At 39.2% G+C, this 19,522-nt stretch overlaps 1 pseudogene across 1 annotated transcript; it reads left to right on the forward strand.

Annotated features, from left to right (window-relative positions):
* The first annotated feature begins 6,485 nt into the window (after positions 1–6,485).
* Znf432 (zinc finger protein 432) lies at positions 6,486–15,568 on the forward strand (annotated as a pseudogene). Its single transcript, XR_015447327.1, has 3 exons — positions 6,486–6,634; positions 6,892–6,981; positions 9,939–15,568. The product of XR_015447327.1 is annotated as a zinc finger protein 432 (transcript).
* Positions 15,569–19,522: the final 3,954 nt, after the last annotated feature.

A 19,522-nucleotide genomic window follows, 5' to 3' on the forward strand; every position in this document is an offset into this window, starting at 1 on the left:
AATGCAGACTATAGCAACAAAAGACCAGTTCCTGGGATGTGTTCTGTACTTGAACAGGGTAGAGGCATGATTGGGAGGACACTGGAAAACTGGTCATCACTGTGATCAGTGCATCCTCCATACCATCTTTTTCTAGGCCTTGTTTTCTTCTAAAGTCATTTCCATCTGTCAGGTCCACTCAAGAGCTCACCAGAGAACATTTGTTATGCTGTACTGACACCGCACTTCCCTTATGATGGCCATGTCCATAGTTTTCCTACCTAACGGCCCAAATGCTACATGGCTAGAGCACACCACCAGCTTTTTTGGCCCTGCTTGCTTTTTTATGTGGCCTCTAAAATGTTTCACATGTAGAGTAGTGACTGAGGTGCCAAACATCATTTTAACTTGCCACTGAACTCAGACATCACAGCCTTAAAGACTTCTAGGAATGCATGTGGCGCCTTTGCGGTGAGACAGCAAAATAAAATGGCTAACAGATGGGACACCAGTCTAGTATAATGTTGGCCTTGAGCAGTTTTTTTTTTCAGCCCAAGCAAATTCCTTCTTGGCCAACCCTGCCCTGAACTGATACATATTCCAATTATGTGCCACCCTTATCTAGTCGACCCTACCCTGAACTGATGTTTATTCCAAATATCTGTCACCCTTATCTAGTTGACCGTACCCTGAACTGTTTTCTAACCTGAGTTTGAACTTGCTATAGACCAATCAGTAATAATGATAACATATGTAACCAATCAACCGCTTGCTCTGCTTCTGAACTTAGTTCCTGTTATGCCACTCGAGCAAGAAAATCACCAAACACTGGGACAAAGACAAAATTAAAACTGAAAGGAGTTTATTCACGCGCGTGGACTCCACCCTCTAAGAGGAGTGAAGTCCCCAGGCAGGGAACAGCACAGCTAAAAATTTTACAGGTAGTTCAAACAAAGAAGTTCAGGGAGAGGTCAACATGTTTTTTAACCAGCTGCAAAATATTTTTCACAACCCGGCTATTTTGTCAAGATAGGACATTCTGTGGTTACAGGGTTCGGTGGTTACAGGGAGGCACCAGGCACCATCTGTTCCCAGGGAGCGATAAAGCATATTTACAGAAGCAGGGCGAGCGGTTATAAGGGCGGTTACAAAAATACATCTTTAGGAGAATTCCAGCACTCTGCAAGGGGAGGGGTATGAGGGGAGTTCACTCACAGGCCAAGATGGCTTGCTTAGGTTCACTTTTGGTCTCACAGTTCCTACTTACAAAAACCCTATATAAACTGTAGAAGAACAAAAAGCAAGTTGCCTGGTTCTTTGAGGAACTACCCCGACCAGGCCCGTCCATGTAAATAAAGTTTGCTTTCAGCTTCCAAGTCCTAGGTGCCTTTTGGTGTTTCCCGTTTGCCGTTACAGCGGTGGTGGCGAGTTCTGGCCTTTGAAACTTGAGTTAATTGCCGCAGGCGACTAGAAGCGATCGTCTTTCGGTGCTCGGTGGGATTTACCCAAACGCCTTGTTTGCCTTGTGCGACCAAGAGCCTGGACGATCTCTCCCACTTTCCGTTAGAGGGTAAGCACCTGGAGAGGGACCCTTTCATTGTTCTCGCAGGGTCACTCCCGCTGGCCTTTCAATTTGGAAAAACGTCCGCTGTGTCTCCTGTGCGTCAGGCTTCACACATGGCCGCGCCAAGGACGCGGGTTCGACGTCATCAGGAAGCGCCGGAAGGGCGCCTTCTGTTGTGGGTAGAGACACCGCCCTCCGTAGTAACCTCTGCGGGAGAGGGGGCGGGGCGTGGAGGGCCAGACCTGGAAGTTAGGGAAGTGAGTTCAATCCGTAACTGGTCGCTGCGGGTTCTAGAGAGTCTGGTGGAAGTGTAGGTCAGCCCTGTAGAAAAGGCTGGGGAGGGAGCATTCCGTAGGCGTCTACGTAGGAGGTTGTTGCTTTCCTGCAGTGGGAGATACCGCAGGGGGTAGAGGGGAGCTCGTAGGAGTCCATGGGGCGCCTGTAAATGTGGTCAGTCTTTGTGGTCGGTCATAATGGGTTCTGGTTGTTAGTGATTTAAAAATCTGAACCTACCAGCAGCCAAGAGTCCTGAGGTCAGGGATACGGGTCTTCGGGGGTCACTCGGTCTGTAGGACTCAATGATTGAGAATTTGGGGTGGTGTTTGCCAGGGAATATGGCCCTTGGTTAGGGTTATGGATTAAGTGGGAGCTCCGTGACCCAGGAACTGTTAAGGGAGGTCAGTGTACGTTTGAATCTAGTCCAGATTTTGGTATTAATCCGATGGAGTGGTGGTCACTATCTTGTGCATAGATTTAGAAAGTGGAGTCTTGGAGGCTCAGAAGTCCTGGCTAGTGAGTGTGTTGAACTCAGACTTTGGCTGCCGTAACACACTAAATTGACGTTAACATTTCCCCAAATATTCAGGTTCAAGTCCCTCCTCCTCCAATTTTCTAATCCTCTTGTTTTCCCACATCGTCCAATCTTCTTGAACATTCAGAAGTTAAAATTTGGGGGAGAGGATAGTTCAGCATATTTTAATCTAATAGGCTATTTAACAGTCTTTTTATCTGTTTTTAAAATTTACTGAATATTTCCTTTCAATTCCATATGTGAGTATAAAGATTGTTATTCAAGTGCTTATTTATTTTTAATTTTTTGAGACAAGGCCTCACTGTGTAGTTCAGGCTGGTCTCAAATTCCTGGTTATCCTCCTGCCTTAGCCTTCCAAGTACTGGGATTATAAGCATGTGCCACCACGGCCTATATATACACACATAAAAAATATATACATATTTATATATACATATATAAATATACACATAAATATATTATATATTACATAATATAATATTTATTATAATATATAAGTATGTATATAATATATAAAAATATGTGTGTATATATATATTTTGTGGTGGTGGTATTGGGGATTGAACCCAGGATATTCATACTGAGCTATATCCTCAGCCTCTTTTTAAAATTTTGAGAGAGGGTCTTGCTGAGTTGCCCAGTTTGGGATCAAACTCCCGATTGTCCTGGCTTCAGCTCAGAATGCTGGGATTACAGGCATGCACTACCATGTCCGACTTTTAAATTATTTTTTAAATTTGTAGCTCAGTGGTTTTTTTTTTTGGTGTCCAGTTTTTCATTTTGCAGTCTGGGTATATAGAGACTTTAAAGAGTTATGAAGGCAACAAACTTTAAAGGAAAAAAATTATAGTTCCTTGTTGTCTTTCTGACTTCATTTCTAAAATTGATCTGAGAATTACCTGTGAATGAGATATGGTGCTGGGCTAATTCTCCTTTGGCACCTACATTTTCACATTTGTACTACTTCCACACTCGAAAGAAGAAAGGCAGTCCTTCCTTGCATTCAAAGTTTTATGGTTTGCTTGGTCTGAGGTATGAAATTGTCTGGAGATCCAAGTAAAGAGAAACACTTAGGGTGTGTGTTAAGGTAAGTGCACAGCAAGAGGGGATATAACCTTGAAAGTTGTTTTACTCTTCATTCTGCAGGTCCTGGCCATTCTGGGAAGGGATAAGAAGTGAATGAAGAAGACTTCTAGGACCTACATATCATTTCTGGAGACACCCTTCATCAGTGACTGAGATTATTAGGGCATCTACAGAAGAGACAGAGTATCCCAGTTGACTCTTTTCCTAAATAGAAGAAAATGACCAATGTACAGGTGACTTGTCTTATTTTATTCTCTCCTTTATTTGCTAACGGATTTGCAAATGTCTATAAAAATCATTTCAGGAATTATCTAGAGAGAAGTAAGTTTTGTGTCTAACATGGCAAAATAGGATCAGGAAGATGGTGTTCATATGATTTCCACTAAATGACTGATGTTGGAACATGTGTAACAGAATCCTGTGGGTAGTGGTAGTTTTCAGCTTGTGCCTAATATCTCTGAAGCCAGCACCACAAGAGGATCATGCTAAGCTATATGATACACAGTGACTGTGAGGAACAAAAAAACAGGTTCCTGAGGAGATGGCAGTACATATTTTGTGGTACTTAGGAAATTCACCCAAGGGACCTAGCCTTGTGTCTGTCTAAGCTTATCTAGGAATAAAACCTAAATGGCCTAAGAAAATGGAGGGATTGTGGGGCTCTCAAGTGTCTCAAACAGGTGGCTGAACTGGCACTTAAGTGCGTACAGATTTAGCATTAGGGAGTTGTCTAAATATTGTCTGAGAAAGGCTTGAGTTACTGGATTCTTCAGTGTTTGCTTTATGACTTCATCTCAGAACATACAGAATCCTTCATTTTCAGATCCAATTCTGACCTACTTTTATTGCTTTTATTTTTTGTAATTATATAGATTACTCATTGATGTACCTTACTTCATTTAATTAATTAATTAATTAATAAATAATTTAAAAACAGGTTGTTGCCATGTAGCCCAGGCTGGCCTTGAACACATGTGGCCCTCATGCCTCGGTCTCCCAAGTGCTGGGATTATAAATGTGTGCTAGCATACCTGGCCTCATTGATGCACTTTAAAGGGAAAAAATTTTAACAATGAAATACACACAGACTAAAAGTAAATTCTTTCTTCAGCTGGATGCAGTTGTATGCATGCTTCTGTAATCTAGTTGCATGGGAGGCTGAGGCAGGAAGAACACTTGAGCCCAGGACAAGCTTGGGCTCAAGACAAGCTTGGATTTTGTAGTTCAACACAAGCTTGGACTCCATAGTGAAACCCAATCTCAAAAAAATTTTTTTTTTATTCTAAGTTTTTGCCTTCTAATTTTCTCATCCTGGTTTAGCAGTTGTTTAGTGGTTAACTATTTCTGAATTTGTGTGTGGATATACATACGTATATTTAGAAAAGTATTTTTATTTATGTATATATCTATGTTACATAACCAGTTTGTGTTTGTATGGGAAAGATGGCCATGGTCACATTTGCCCCCTGATGTAGAGTTTGCAAAAAAACCCAAAAATTTTGCCAAACACTTTTATTTATGAACCAAATTGTTCTCAAACAAATGCATTTGTGAACCAAGGTACCACTGTATAACATTTTTTTTGCACCAATGGCATTTAAAGATCTAAAGGAATAATGGCTATAGTGAATTCAATATTTGCTATTAAAATTCTGTCTATAGTCATACTAAAGAAATGAGTTAATGTACATGTGTAAATCATTGAGTACCTGTCACATAGTGATAGGCAGACTAATCTATGCCTTAAACCCTTGCCAGTACTTAATGATATTTCCAACCATCTGAGTGGCCTGACATTCTTTTGCCTCATTTTGCATTATCTTCATTACATGTGAAGGTGAAATCCTCTGTGTATTTGTTGTTCAGTTGGATTCTTTTGTGTGTGATATACCTCTCCTTATTTTTACATTAAAAATATTTTTATTATTGCTTAATAGAAGTTATTTATATCCACCATATATTGATCTTTCCTTTAGTTTATTGCAAATATTTTTCTAGCCTTCAACTTTTCTTTTAGCTTTGTTTGTGGTATCTCTCTCAACATAGGCATTATTTTTCCTCTAATAAGATTTGTCACTTTTTTTCCGTTGTGTTACTTTTGGCTGTGCATTTTCTAAGTGGATTTTCAAATGATTTCATGTGAAATAATTCAGAATGTGATAAGATCAGTAGAATTAGGATTTTGCAGCCTCAAGTTGGGCATGGTGTTACAGGACTGTTGTCCACGCTACTTGGGAGGATGAGAGACAGTAGGATCGTTTGAGCCCAGGAGTTTGAGGCCAGCTTGGGAAACTATTCCAAGACTATTTCATTTTTTTAAAAAAATTAAACCTCTAACAAATCTGCTCTCTTTTCTGTGTAGTACTCTCTGCAATAACATGGGGATGGATTATCTCATCAATTTCCCACTAAGGTCTTCCCTGCCTCAGTTTCTCACACTTCCATGTGATTGCAAGCCATGTTGAGACAGGAGAGTGGCAGTTAGGTTAACAAGAAGGTCCCAGTTCATTCTCTAGAGGAATTCAGTGCTAAACTGCTTTGCCACATGATCAGAACATTGAAGATACTACTCCACACTTTTCTGGATTATATTGTATTTGCAGAAGTCACTTGTCAATAAATTTTGTCTTTCTTTTATTTATTTATTGGCTTTTGGAGACAGGGTCTTGCTATGTAGTTCAGGGTGGCCTCAAACTCACTATGTAGTCCAGGCTTGCCTTGAACTTGCAGCGATCCTCCTTCCTTATCCTGAGTACTGGGATTACAGGCCTGTGACACCATACCTGGCTTTATCTTTCTTTTGATGCTAATGTCTTTCTGGTTTTCAGAATTTCACATTTGCACTGAGTATTCTACAGTTTCCATCTGAGGTATCTAAATGGAGATTTCCTGCTTGGCTTTACTGGTTTACTGATTCTGAGTTATAGGGTATTTTATCAGTTCTGAAGATTTCTCACTCCTTATATCTTTATACATGTAGTATACATTGTTAATATAAACAGTACAACTTCCTTTACATCTCTTATGAATCAATTTTAAAAAGCTCATTAAGCAGGATTCTGTTTTATTGGAGTCATTGACACTGGAGGATGTGACTGTGATGTTCACACATGAGTGGCAGCTCTTGGATCCTGCACAAAAGAATCTGTACAGGAATGTGATGTTGGAGAACTACAACAACTTGGTGTCAGTGGGTGAGGATGCTTGCCTCTGTCATCAGTGGGTGCCTTATGTGGCCTTTCCTTCACAGCTACTTAGTGTGTCAGAGCCTCTGCAGTGATTTCAAGTGGTAGACTCTTGGCTCCCAAGAGAGTTCATTGTGCTCTCTCCTGAGATAAAAGCCTTGGCTTTGCAGATGCAAAAACTGTCCAATTCTTCAAAACTAACCTCCCATGTTGACATATCCCAGCCCAATCAATGTGCCCAAGTCATCTCTCATTTCTCATAACAGGATGTCAAGGCAGCAAGCCAGATGCATTCTTCAGGTTGGAACAAGAAGAACCTTGGACAGTAGATGAAATGCACAGTCATATTTGTCCAGGTGAGTGAATGAGAACCAGCAAAATGAATACACATAGAATCATACTTTAGTCGGTCAGAAGACTGTAAGGGTGTCTGAAGATACAGAATCAGCCTCCATGGATTCCTCTTCCTATCTTAGAACGTTTCTTTTACATCTTTAGAGGGATATAAACCTGCTTCTTTTTTGTTTTGTTTTGTTTTTTTGGTTATTTTATCTTACATCTTGCTTTTCCATTGTTTACCTAATTTTCTTCTTCCTTGGCTTCTCTCATCTTCCCCTTCTTTAAATTCTTAGTGTCTCTATCTATTCATTCCACTCCCTTTGAAATTGCCTATTCTAGACCACACTCTATATAGAGGTCTTTGAATTCATCACTATATTCTGACTTGTGCTTTCCTGCCCCACTGGGAAACACTGATTCCTCTTCCTAAAAGGCAACTACACCCTGTAATTGTGCCTTCACAGTAAACCAGATCTTATTGCACATTTATCTGGTTCCTTAGCTGCTTTTTCCTCCCTCTCTGATTCTTCAGTAGTTTTATTTTCCATTTTCTATGCTCACTTTCTAATCCTTAAATTTTGTTTTCTCTTGATTAAGCTTTGTCTCTTCTCTAGATGAGACTTCCAAATTGATAGCTCCCTAATATTGTCTAAATCTACACTTCAGTTCTACATATTTTAATATTCTCTATGGTAACTGGCTGTGGCTTTCTAGTGGCTGAGTAAAGAATAGCAGTCTTGTTCCCTCCACAGAATACTCTTTTCACCATATTGTTTTAAAGTTAGAATATCCTTAACTACCATACATCTTTGTTCTTTTCATGTTGATGTTACGTTTTACATATTTTTTACTTAAAAAGTCCTCTTCTTAAAGATCTTTGGTATTTCTATTGATTGTTTAGCTTGAAAGGACTTATTATATCCTACATCACTTCTAATTATACTTTCTAGCTCCTAGTAACCATGTGGCGTAGTCCCCAACAGATTGTATATGTAACTGAGGAAAGATGATGGAAGTTTGGTTAGTTTTGTATTTTTGGAGCCCTAGTAGACCTTTCTTTCACATGAGTGGTAGCAGTGTAGCAATAAGAAGCATCAGTTAAATCTAAGAAATACTGAAGGTAAAATTGGCACAACTTTGGTTCAGAAGGAAGAAGTGGTTACCCTTTAATACAGCTTAACCAATGCTAAAATGAACAGTAAACAGTATAAGGGACGTTGAAATGGGAAAAATTTGGCTGTGAGTTCTCTACTATATGTAGAGAACGTAATTGAAGATGACAGTTTTAATATCCCATGCAATAACACATTAGCTTCTGAAGAAATCTACATAGTACACTAGCTACTTGCAAAATTCCCTAACAATCATTGTTTCCCTGTTTCATTGTAGTGTAATGTATGGTAACACAACACAGTTAGACCAAAGGTTAAAATGTTGAATCTCCTATTAACTGTATTAGTATTTGGGGAAAGTTAATTTACATTGGTTTACATATCAAAAGGCAAATTTAGAAATAGGATTACCACATGGAAGTCTGTTTCAGTTCATTTTAATTTGAATTCTACAGATCTCACATTCTTGTTGGGTAATGAATATATTCTGTACATTTTATTTTGCATATTTTTTCTGATTTCTGTAATCAGAGTTTCATTACTCTAAATGGGATTGAAGAATCCTAAAACTCAAATGCAGGAATGTCTAAAATCTTGCTTTTGCACATTCATCATTTTTCATTTTGCATGTCCTCCCAACGTATCATCCAGCCCTCGTTTTTTTCTTTTGTGGTGCTGGAGATCAAACCCAGGGTCACATGCGTGCAAAGCTTGTGGCTCTATAGGGGAACCACACTCCCAGCCAAGTTTCTCTTCTCTTGAATAATATGTGTATATTTTCACATGGCTATCTCCATTTATACTTTGAACTGGGTTCTTGATGTTAGTATTACATATTTAAGATCAGTCCCAAACTTCATATTTCACAATACATACTTCATTTTATAGTTCTGGACTTGGTAATATTCCCTATCTTATTATGAGATTCTTCCACCTCCTCAATGGCTCAAGCCTATAGTTAGTGAAATAATCCTTGATTCCTCACTTTCATTAACTATTCTCTCTTTGAAGCCATCATTTAACTTTGTATTTTCTTTATACCAATATATATACAATGTAAAAATTTCTTCCTCCACCTCCATTGCTTCTTCAAATCACATTTATCATGTCCAACTCCCTTTTTTCCTTTACTTCTCATTTGTTTTTTTCCCTAGAATTTGAGAACAGTGAAAATAAGGCATATTTTGTATATCCCTAACATTAGTAGAGGGCTTTTTACATGGGAAGCATTTAATAAATGTGGAGTAAGTAAATGTAGTCTTTATTATTCTGGATCAGTGTTCCATCTTTTTGGACTGATATATCCCTAAGTTTTTTTTTTGTATCGGGGATCGAACTTGGATCCTTGCGCTTTTGAGGCAGGCGGTGGAACCACTGAGCTAAATCCCTGGCCCTGTATCCCTAATTTTTGTGGAATAGTGTTCCTAAAAACCCTGTTATTTGATTACAAGAACAATTTGCTTGTATTCTGTTGTGTTTACATGTTTTGCAAAGTCCTATTTAGAAAATAACCGAAGCCCTACAGATTGTTAACTGGCAAACTTTATTTATACACTTTTGTATATATTTTTATATACACATTTATATACATTTTTAATTTTTGGTTTATATTATGTTTTTACCAATAAGTGAGAAATAAGGAACAATTATATAGGGAGTTTTTTTCTACTGTTATCACTAAAAAGGCCTTTTTTTTCTTCCTTGAAGTGCTGGGGATTGAACCCAAGGCCTCTTGCCTGCTAGGCAAGCATGCTACCGCTGAGCTACATCCCTGGCCCAAACATGATTTTTTTAAAACTCCAAAGAACCTTTTACAAATGTAGTCCACAGAAGCTATAATTCATTATTCTCTTTTTTTATAGAAAATGGCAAAGTTGGTAATCATCGGCAGGGTCACATGAAAAATCAAAGAATGCTGAAGAATATGAAACAATACTATAAAGACAATGCATTTGGAAATACTATTCTTCAAAGCAAAAGTCATTCTGTGTTACATATAAAAACTTTGAAGTCAAATTTGGGTTTTGTCAACCAGAGCAAAAACTATGAAATTAAGAATGCTACTAAATTTAAGGAAAATGTGGAGACATTTATGAATGGCAAGTGTGAAGAATTCCATTCTGCAGTTAAATTTCTTGTAAGTAGAAAACCCATTAACAAGTCCCAAGTCATTAAGCATGAGAAAACTCATGAAATAGAGAAAAACCATATATGCAGTGAATGCGGGAAAGCCTTTGCCAAGAAATCGCAGCTCCCTGATCATGACAGAATTCACACAGGAGAGAAACCTTATGGATGCAATATGTGTGCAGAAGTATTCCCAAGAAAGTCCAGGCTCAGTGAACATCAGAGAATCCATAAGAGAATTCGTTCACATGCAGTGAATGTGGAAAAGTCTTCACCATGAAGAGCCGTCTGATTGAACATCAATGAATTCACACTGGAGAGAAACCCTATGTATGCAGTGAGTGTGGAAAAGGGTTCCCAGGCAAGCGTAATCTCATTGTACATCAGCGAAATCATACTGGAGAGAAGTCTTACATATGTAGTGAGTGTGGAAAAGGCTTCACTGGGAAAAGCATGCTTATCATACATAAGCGAACTCATACAGGAGAGACGCCCTATATCTGCAGTGAATGTGGGAAGGACTTCACCACAAAGCATTATGGCATCATACACCAACGAAATCATACAGGAGAGAAACCATATGTATGCAATGAATGTGGGAAAGGCTTCACCATAAAACGTCGTCTGGTTGAACATCAATGAAATCATACAGGAGAGAAGCCCTATGTGTGCAGTGAATGTGGAAAAGGATTTGTTAGAAACAGTAATCTCATTGAACATCAGAGAAATCATACTGTAGAGAAATCATATGTATGTAATGAATGTGGAAAAGGCTTCACTGTGAAGACTGCACTCATCATACATCAGCGAACTCATACAGGGGAGAAACCCTACATTTGCAGTGAATGTGGGAGAGGCTTCCCCTTGAAGAGTCGGCTGAGCATACATCAGCGAACCCATACTGGAGAGAAACCTTACAAATGTAGTGAATACGGGAAAGGTTTCATTGTTAATAGTGAACTGATGGTACAACAGCGAACTCATACTGGAGAGAAACCTTATGTATGCAATAAATGTGGAAAAGGTTTTGCTTTTAAGAGCAATCTTGTTGTACATCAGCGAACTCACACTAGAGAGAAACCTTTTATGTGCAGTGAATGTGGAAAAGGCTTCACCATGAAATGTTATCTCATTGTACATCAGCAAACTCATATAAGAGAAATCCCATATATGTAGTGAATGTGGAAAAGGCTTTGTCATGGAAACTGAGTTCATTTTACAAAAGCAAGTTCATACTGGAGAGAAACCATATGCATGCAATAAATGTGGTAAAGGCTTCACTGTGAAAAACTGCCTAATTGTTCATCAAATAATTCATACAGGAGAGAAACCCTTTATTTGCAGTGATTGTGGAAAAGCTTTCTCCTTAAAGAGAAATCTCATTGTATATCAGTGAACTCATAATGGAATCAAACCCTAACAATGCAATGAATAATGCTCATGCCTTCAGGAAGAAAGTATGTCTTATGCAACATCAGATATTTCATGTAGGATAGACTTCTTTTATGTATATTGAATGTGGAAAATTCTACTTGTACACTGTTGGTCTAATTATTCACCAGAGAATTTAGACAAGAATTTAATCCAATCACTGTGGGAAAATCTTCAACATGAATTGTCTTCTAATTCCTTGATGCACCCATTGTAATCAAGAAACTAATACTAGAGAGGAGACTATGGATTTAGCAGTTAGAGGTAACCTCATTTATCAAGTTTCATTAAAATACAACAGTATACACATGAGCGATGTGTTATGTCAGGGTACATAATCCTTTTCACATAATCTGAACCTATTACAAGAAAACTCATGTAGGGACAAACCATATTAGTACTTGAACTCATTATGTATTAGTGTGCTAGTATACATGAATTTAGTGTAGACCAGCCTATTACTAGGTTTTTATTATTGGAGATTATGGAATTTGCCCAGGAATGAAATTAAATGTCTATAGAAAATGTAGTGCCTTCAGTGATAAAGTCATACTGTATGTCAAATGTGGGAAAACCCTCTGATACATTCAAAGTAGAAAAGTCTTGAAAAATTTCTAAGTAATAACATGTCTATAAAAGTGTATGTGGAGATACAGTACATATAAGTCAGGAGACTAAGAATGCCTTGTATGGGAAGAAAGACACTATCTCCTTGGTGATCAGAATAGATTATCAGTGAGCTGAAACACAGTAGTGATGTAATGATCAGAGAAACGCCTTTGCCCAGAAATGAAATCTTAGTAATATTTCACACCGAAGAAATTTCAGATGGCAATGAATATGGCAGGATTTCAGTGATATATTCTGCCTCATTATTTATCATTAAGGCATACAGAAATAAAACTGGTAAGAACACACTAAATGTGTAGTAACCAGCAAAATGTCAGGAATTCATGGAAGTAAAGGAGCATCATGAAAACAATGTATTTTGAAGGGTTTTCCATCACAAGGCTAAAGTTATCACACACCTGATAACTATTTTGAAACACAGAAACTTTTCTAAATGATTCCACCATTAAAAATGGATTGTTCTCATAATTGATTAAATTTTAATGTTATGTAAAAGGCAAGTGTATTCTATGCTCATGTTGTATCTTTATATCATTAGCTTTTGCATATGTTAGGCTAAGAATTTGTCTACTACTGATATACTTCAAAAGTACATTAAATTCGGCCAGGGATTTAGCTCACTGGCACCGTGCCTGCCTGGCAAGTTCAAGGTCCTGAGTTTGATCCCTGGTACCCCCCCCAAGTACATTAAATTCATAAATGTAGCTCAACATATTGGTGTTTATCAAAGTTTATAAGTAGTATTAAGTAGCTGACAAAAATACCTTAAATGATTTTACAGTTTTGACATAATTTTAGATTCACAAGAAATTACAAAATATATGTTCTTTAGTACCCTTCACATAGTTTCTTCAGTGATGCTGTTTTAACCATAATATGGTATATAATTAAAACCAATTAAAATGACAGCACTTTTATTGTTTTGGTGCTGAGGATCAAACAGCATTGGGCATACTGTGTGCATGCTCTCATTAAGCAATAGTCACAGTTATAGATCAGTTCTAATTAAACTACAGACCTTTAGACCACTAGTTTTTCAATGCATCAGATAGACATGCTTTATTTTTGTATGTATGTAGAATTCTAAAAAATTTTGTAATGTACAGATTTCTGTAAATTCCACCAAAGTTATGAACTATACAAGAAAATATCCTGTTTTATTACCTTTTAATATGCAAATCTTCTCCCCACAACTTGATCCTATGCTAACTGCTGATCAGTACTCAAGCAGTGTAATTTTGTCGAGAATGCTGTAAAATTGGAATCATACAATAGGCAACCTTTGATATAGGCCCCTTTTCACTCAGCAGATTGTCTTTTAAGATCCATTCAAACTGCTGAATGTATAGTTTTTTGTTGTTACGGAGTAGTACTTTCTATGGATATACCATAGTTTTTTCTTTTTTTGTTTTTTCCATTCACTGATGATAGACGTTTGGGTTGTTTTTAGTATTTTGGTGTTTCAAAAATGCTGTGGGAGACATTTGGGTTGTTTTTAGTATTTTGGTGTTTCAAAAATGCTGTGAATATTGGTATACCTAATTTTGTGTGTACATAAGTTTTTGTTTTTGTGGGATAAACACCCAAGAGCACAACTGCTGGTTCATAGGATGTCTAACTTAGTAAGAAACTGCCAAACTTTTCCATAGTGGCTGTACTAATTTCCATTCCCACCAGCAATGGATGAGCATTCTGATTGTTTGATAGGATCTTTCTAGCAATTGGCACTATTTTAGCCTTCCTATTGATCTATGATGGTATGTAATCATTGTCTTAACACGTTCCCACTGGGTTGAATCACTGGTATACATGCATGATAGTCCCATCTTCTCAATGGGAGAGTCATATATGTACCACAGATAGTTGAGAGCTGCCCACCAGCAAGACATAGGAATTACAGCCCCATTGTGATCACGTTAACTTACGTTTTGCTAACAACAAGTGATGGTCAACACATCTACATCCAATGAGAACCATGTAAGATAAAATTACAGTTTTCACTCTCAACAACCAAATACAAGTTTTAAAAGTCAAAAGCATATATTTGATGATTGTTAATGTTATGTTTCTTTTTTTCAGTCTGTGCTTTCTTTATCAGTTCTTTTTGAGCAAGTCTGCTGTCAAATATATTCTTAGTTTACATATGAATAGGGCTATTTTTCTGTCTTCTCTAGCCAGAATTATTTCCTTTTATAGCTCTTTATAGCTAAAGAAGTGGGTACCAGCCGTATAGTGTTGTGTCAGAATTCAATCTGTAACTCAAAGTTGAGTAATTTCATCCTTTAAAAGAAGTGTTTTTGAGCTTTTGCACTATGTCAAGTACTGTTGTAAACCCTAGGGACACATCAATGAACAAAGTAGGCAAAGTGATGTTCTTCATGGAGCCTGAAGGAAACCTGAGTAAAATAAATACAAAACTATTCAGATCTGGTGAGTGCTAGGAAGACCTATAAAGCCTGATAAGTCAATAGATTGTAACTGAAAAGGCAGTGTAGTCATTTTAAGGCCAGGTATTTCTGAGCAGATGTAATTAGATCTAACATTCAAGTGTGAGATATATATAATATTTGTCAGTCTAGAACACCATACAGTTGTTTCTAAGGGTTTTATCTGGGACCCTGACTCAGCATTCTCTGAGAAGCTTGTAAAAAAGAAAATTTATGAATCATATTCCAGACCTCCTGAACTAGAACTTCAGAGGTTGGTGTCCAGGATTCTGCACTTGTAAAAAGAATTTTCTGAGGGCTGGGGTGTAGCTCAGTGGTAGAGCTCTTACTCAGCATGCATGAGGCCCTGGGTTCAATCTCCAGTACTACAAAAACAAAACAAATAGATAAAAAGAACTTTATGATCTATATTTCAATCAGAACATCTCTGCCCTAAATTCTGGATTATTCCATTACCACACCCACAATGTAATAGGGTAGATTTGGGGCAGATATTTTCCATCAAAGAATCAGGTGCTATGCTTTACCAGATAGGCTGTTGAATCTTCTCTTTGTCCTGTGAATCTGAACATCCTGCCATAGCAAAAGCAGATCAGCTCAATGCTAAAACTGATCAGCAAAGTTCCCAGATAGGCTGTTCTGAGCTCTGTATTAGGTGCAGAACTTTCCAGAGGTTGGCAGTTTAGATGAACAGGGCTGAAATTTAACCATACTCGAGAGAACATAATACTCAAGAAATTAGACAGAATTTTATTATATATAAATTGGAATATATAGCAAAGTTAAGAAATTTTAAGTCACTGTAATTGTACTTAAAGTCAAATATTAACAAAATATTCTCCCCAAGTTTTCAAATGCATGTAAGTATATTGATCTTATAAAATTAGACTAGTTTTTTTTGTATTTACTATGTGATGAACTTTATTAGTCATCTAAAGCTTTTTTCTGAAATTGAAACCTTTTTACAATAAAGTAATTCATGATTATGATTCAAGATATTAACAGAATTGCAAAAATTGGAATTTTTTCCTAAAACTTAAGACCTTCTCATTGGTATATACTGTAATGTAATCTAAACAATGCTTTAGTCAAATTTCAAAGATACGTTTGTGATTTATTCCAATAACCAGAGCATAATACATTTAATATCTTACAGATCACTTTTTTCCTCTGAAGAATATATTATCACATATACTGAAAATGTAGTAATGAGACAGAACAGAAACAAGGCCCAACCCTTCTCATTTCCCTCTGATAGCCAGGTGATCAGTTGTTGTCACACCACATCCTATGCTACCCTTGACTCCTCAAGGATAGTGGTCTTCCCATCAACCATGGAGTTACTTTGCTTTTTGTGTTTGCCCTGCAGGCCATGCTGACAGGAACCAGAACTTGGCTGACAGCCTCAATGCCCTCCTTTGCTCCTGCTGTTCTAGGTACTGCTGCGGCCTCTGTGAGGAGTGAACAGAAAACCACACGTGACGGGGCAAAGATTGGGTTGGGATGGGGCCCATTGCTGAAATCTTGGAAATCTGCACTCAGATGAGTCATGAACAGCACATTTGACCTTTCTAGAGATGGTTTAAGAGCAGCAGCAGTTGAAATTTTAGCCTTGCCAGTTTTATGCAAGGTGGGAGTTGTCAATCAAGTGGCCTCTCATGCCCAGTTTCTGCTGAACTATTGTCATGATGGCTGTGGATGTCCTAGATGCCCCAGCGTGGCTCCAGAAGATACTTGCCTTGGCTGTAGTAGGCTTAAAACACAGACCTATTCCAGATGACTGTCCTTGGCCAATCCTGATGACTGTTTCCCGCTGTCATTCCCTCAGTCATCAGAAGGCTGGTAAATGTATAAAACCACAAGGGCAGCCTGCGCCTGCTCTAACTAGCACTCCCTCACACTACTCAGGTTAGTTGAGAGGGGGTTCCCTCTTGTGCACTACCCCTCCTATGCCACAGCGTAGATCTTAATGCTTTGCTGGATTGGTCCTATTACTACTCATGATTCTTACTTCAAGAGTGGACTGAGTAAGTTGCACTAAAATAAGCTGGTAATAGCAGTGGCTAATAGCTCTAACGAGATCATTGGTGGAGATTAGCAGTAACTAGCAGAAATCATCAGCAACAAGCATTGACCAGTGCTGACTGGGAGCAACCAACAACGACTTGCAGCGATAGAGCCCCAGAGAAACAGCGGAAGCTGCTGTAAGGGCTCTAGAAAGATATCAAAGAGGCTAGAGCCTCAGCTGCTCAGGAGCTAATAGCAGGGGCCAGGCGCCACCAAGAGCATTAACACTATGAGCTGGAACACAAGGGCAGAGAGCCGCTGGAACACAAGGGCAGAGAGCCACTGGCCCTCTGTCCCTGAGACCCTGACATCTAGGGAGCTGCCCTTTGACAATTTTTTTTTTTTTTTTTTTTTGTACCAGGGATTGAACTCAGGACCTCGCGCTTTCCAGGCAGGGAGCAGAACCACTGAGCTAAATCCCCGGCCTACCAATTCTTGATTTCTATTGAAATTGAGCAAAAGAATCCTCAGTTGACTGATGACAGTAAATCTTAATTGCTATATATTTTATGCTCCATATTTTACCACAGTATTCAACTATCATTGTACATTGTTTTTTAAATACAAAAGAAAACTTTTGAAAAAATCAAATAAAGTTAGTATATGAATTGTTGTGTCAAAAGAAATTGAAAAATTTAAACTGGATCTAGGTTGCCTTCCAAAAAAGGAGTATCTGCTACATTCTGCTATGAGTAACACGTCCTACACCTGAATAAACTGAACCAGTATTTTTTTGGGAACTACACATTCTCCTATGGACACACCCATACCCTATCAAAGTTGAGACTTCAAAAATGCCTTTGTCTTTGCCAACTCTGAACGCTAAGCCTTGGCTTTTGCAAGCCTCTCTCCCCTCCTGCGCTGTACGGACTCCGGCCTTGCTCGAAGATGTCCGCCCCCAATGGCTGGGCGGAAGTGCGCAACGGGCACCGCCATCTTTCCTTATCGTCACTAGTAGCGGCCCGCGTCTTGTTGCCCTTGGACACGCACTGGGCTGTTCAAACTTACACAGTTGCACAGCTTAGTAGGGCGTCCCTGGTAACCAGAAGGGAAAGGCACCAAAGTGGCTGGGAATGGCTTCAGTTTCCTCTCACCGCTGCAGCCCCTCCCGACCGCAGCGCTGCGATGGACGTGGCTTGCTCCCTCCGCAGCGGGCCCCCAGCGTCCACTTAGCTCCGCGTCCCCGGACCGCGGAAGGGGACTGAGGATAGCAGAGGTGTGGACCCCGACCGAGCACACCCACTGACAGCACCTTTGGAGAGCCGCACGGCTATCCCTGCGCCAGTCATCCAACTCCCTATCCCCTCTCTACCCAGGTGCAGAAGCAGTAGCTGCTGAGAGCAATAGCACTTCTTTCCACATGCTAGGCTCTTGCGGGACACACCTTTTTCAGTACAATGGTCCCGCCGTGCTCACCATCTCTGTCTCTCTCTTGTTCTCTCTTTCTCTGAGCTGCCTTTACTAAACATGAACCACACAGTGTAGGGAAAACGACCTTCTTTCTGGGTCAAGTATAGTGCTATCCTGGATGGGCAAAAGCAAATGTAACTAGCTCTTTGTCCACTTGCTTCGCCACCTGACTTACAGTGGAGCTACACAGACAGCTGCTGCCAGTTACTGCACATGTACAATACCACACCAGAAAGCTTTTCCTACCCGTTACTGTGGCCCAGACTTTGGTAACTTTGAAGATCAGTAGCAGCACTATGGCTCAGGTGCAGATTTGCAGGTGGTAGCAGTGTCATTTTGTTTGGGTAGGAGGGGAAGGGGTAGGTGGGAGGGTGCAGGTGATGGTAGCGGGGAATGCTCATTATCAGGTTTAGAAAATTCCCATTTATAGTTTCTTGAAAGTCATTTGTCTCTTATTGTTTTTTGTTTGCTGAATTTTTATCTTGCATGAATGGAGGTTGAATGTTATCAAATATTTTTATCTGTTGATACAGTAATGTGGTTTTATTTTAATGTGCTCATATTGTGAATTATACTGAACCAAGAGAGTCCCCCCGCCTTTCATCCCTTCATACCCTTGAAGTCACTGACCAGCAAAGTGCCTGTAAGTTAAGTCGCGATTGCCCAACGACTGAACCCGCAGAAACTGCAGAACACCATCTCTTACAAAGGACATTTACCCAGATCAATGCTCAGAGTCAGGCTCATCATGTTAGCAGCTTCTGCAGTTCTGTAAGCTACCAGAAGGTAAACCTACTTCCAAAATGACGTCAGTTCCGGTGCTCCATGGCAGGCTCTTTCTTTCCGTGGTTAGAGCTGAGCTTGAAGGCAGCACTCTGTTTCCATTTCTGTAGTTTGCAGTCAGGCCCTTGGCCACTACCCCACGTGGTGTGACTGGAAGGAGCAGCCTTAAAGACTGCTATACACCTCTGCACAGGGAGAGGACATTGAGATCACTTTCCCTCATAGTTGTTGGGCAATCCCTGTACTGTGTTTTAGAGTTGTGAACTTATCCAAGGTCAACATGGAACAGCTTACTTTTTATTCAGCTTAATGGACCTTGTAAGAAAACCTTTGGGACGAGCAAGGGCACCATTACTACCTACACATCAATATCATTAGGTCTACTTCTTCTCTTTTACTGTGTCTCTGCCTCACTAGATGGTAAGGTTCATAAGGAATGTTCCTTTGCCTGCTTTCTTCACCAATGTATCCCCAGTGTGTAAAACAGACATTTTACAGTTGCATAGTGATCATACTTTAAGATATTCCTGAAAGAGTGAATTACTCAGTGA

The sequence above is a fragment of the Heterocephalus glaber genome, unplaced genomic scaffold (assembly GCF_053883595.1).
Source record: "Heterocephalus glaber isolate CG9 unplaced genomic scaffold, H.glaber_assembly_v1.0 deba00001745, whole genome shotgun sequence".
NCBI classification, from domain to species: Eukaryota; Metazoa; Chordata; class Mammalia; order Rodentia; family Bathyergidae; genus Heterocephalus; species Heterocephalus glaber.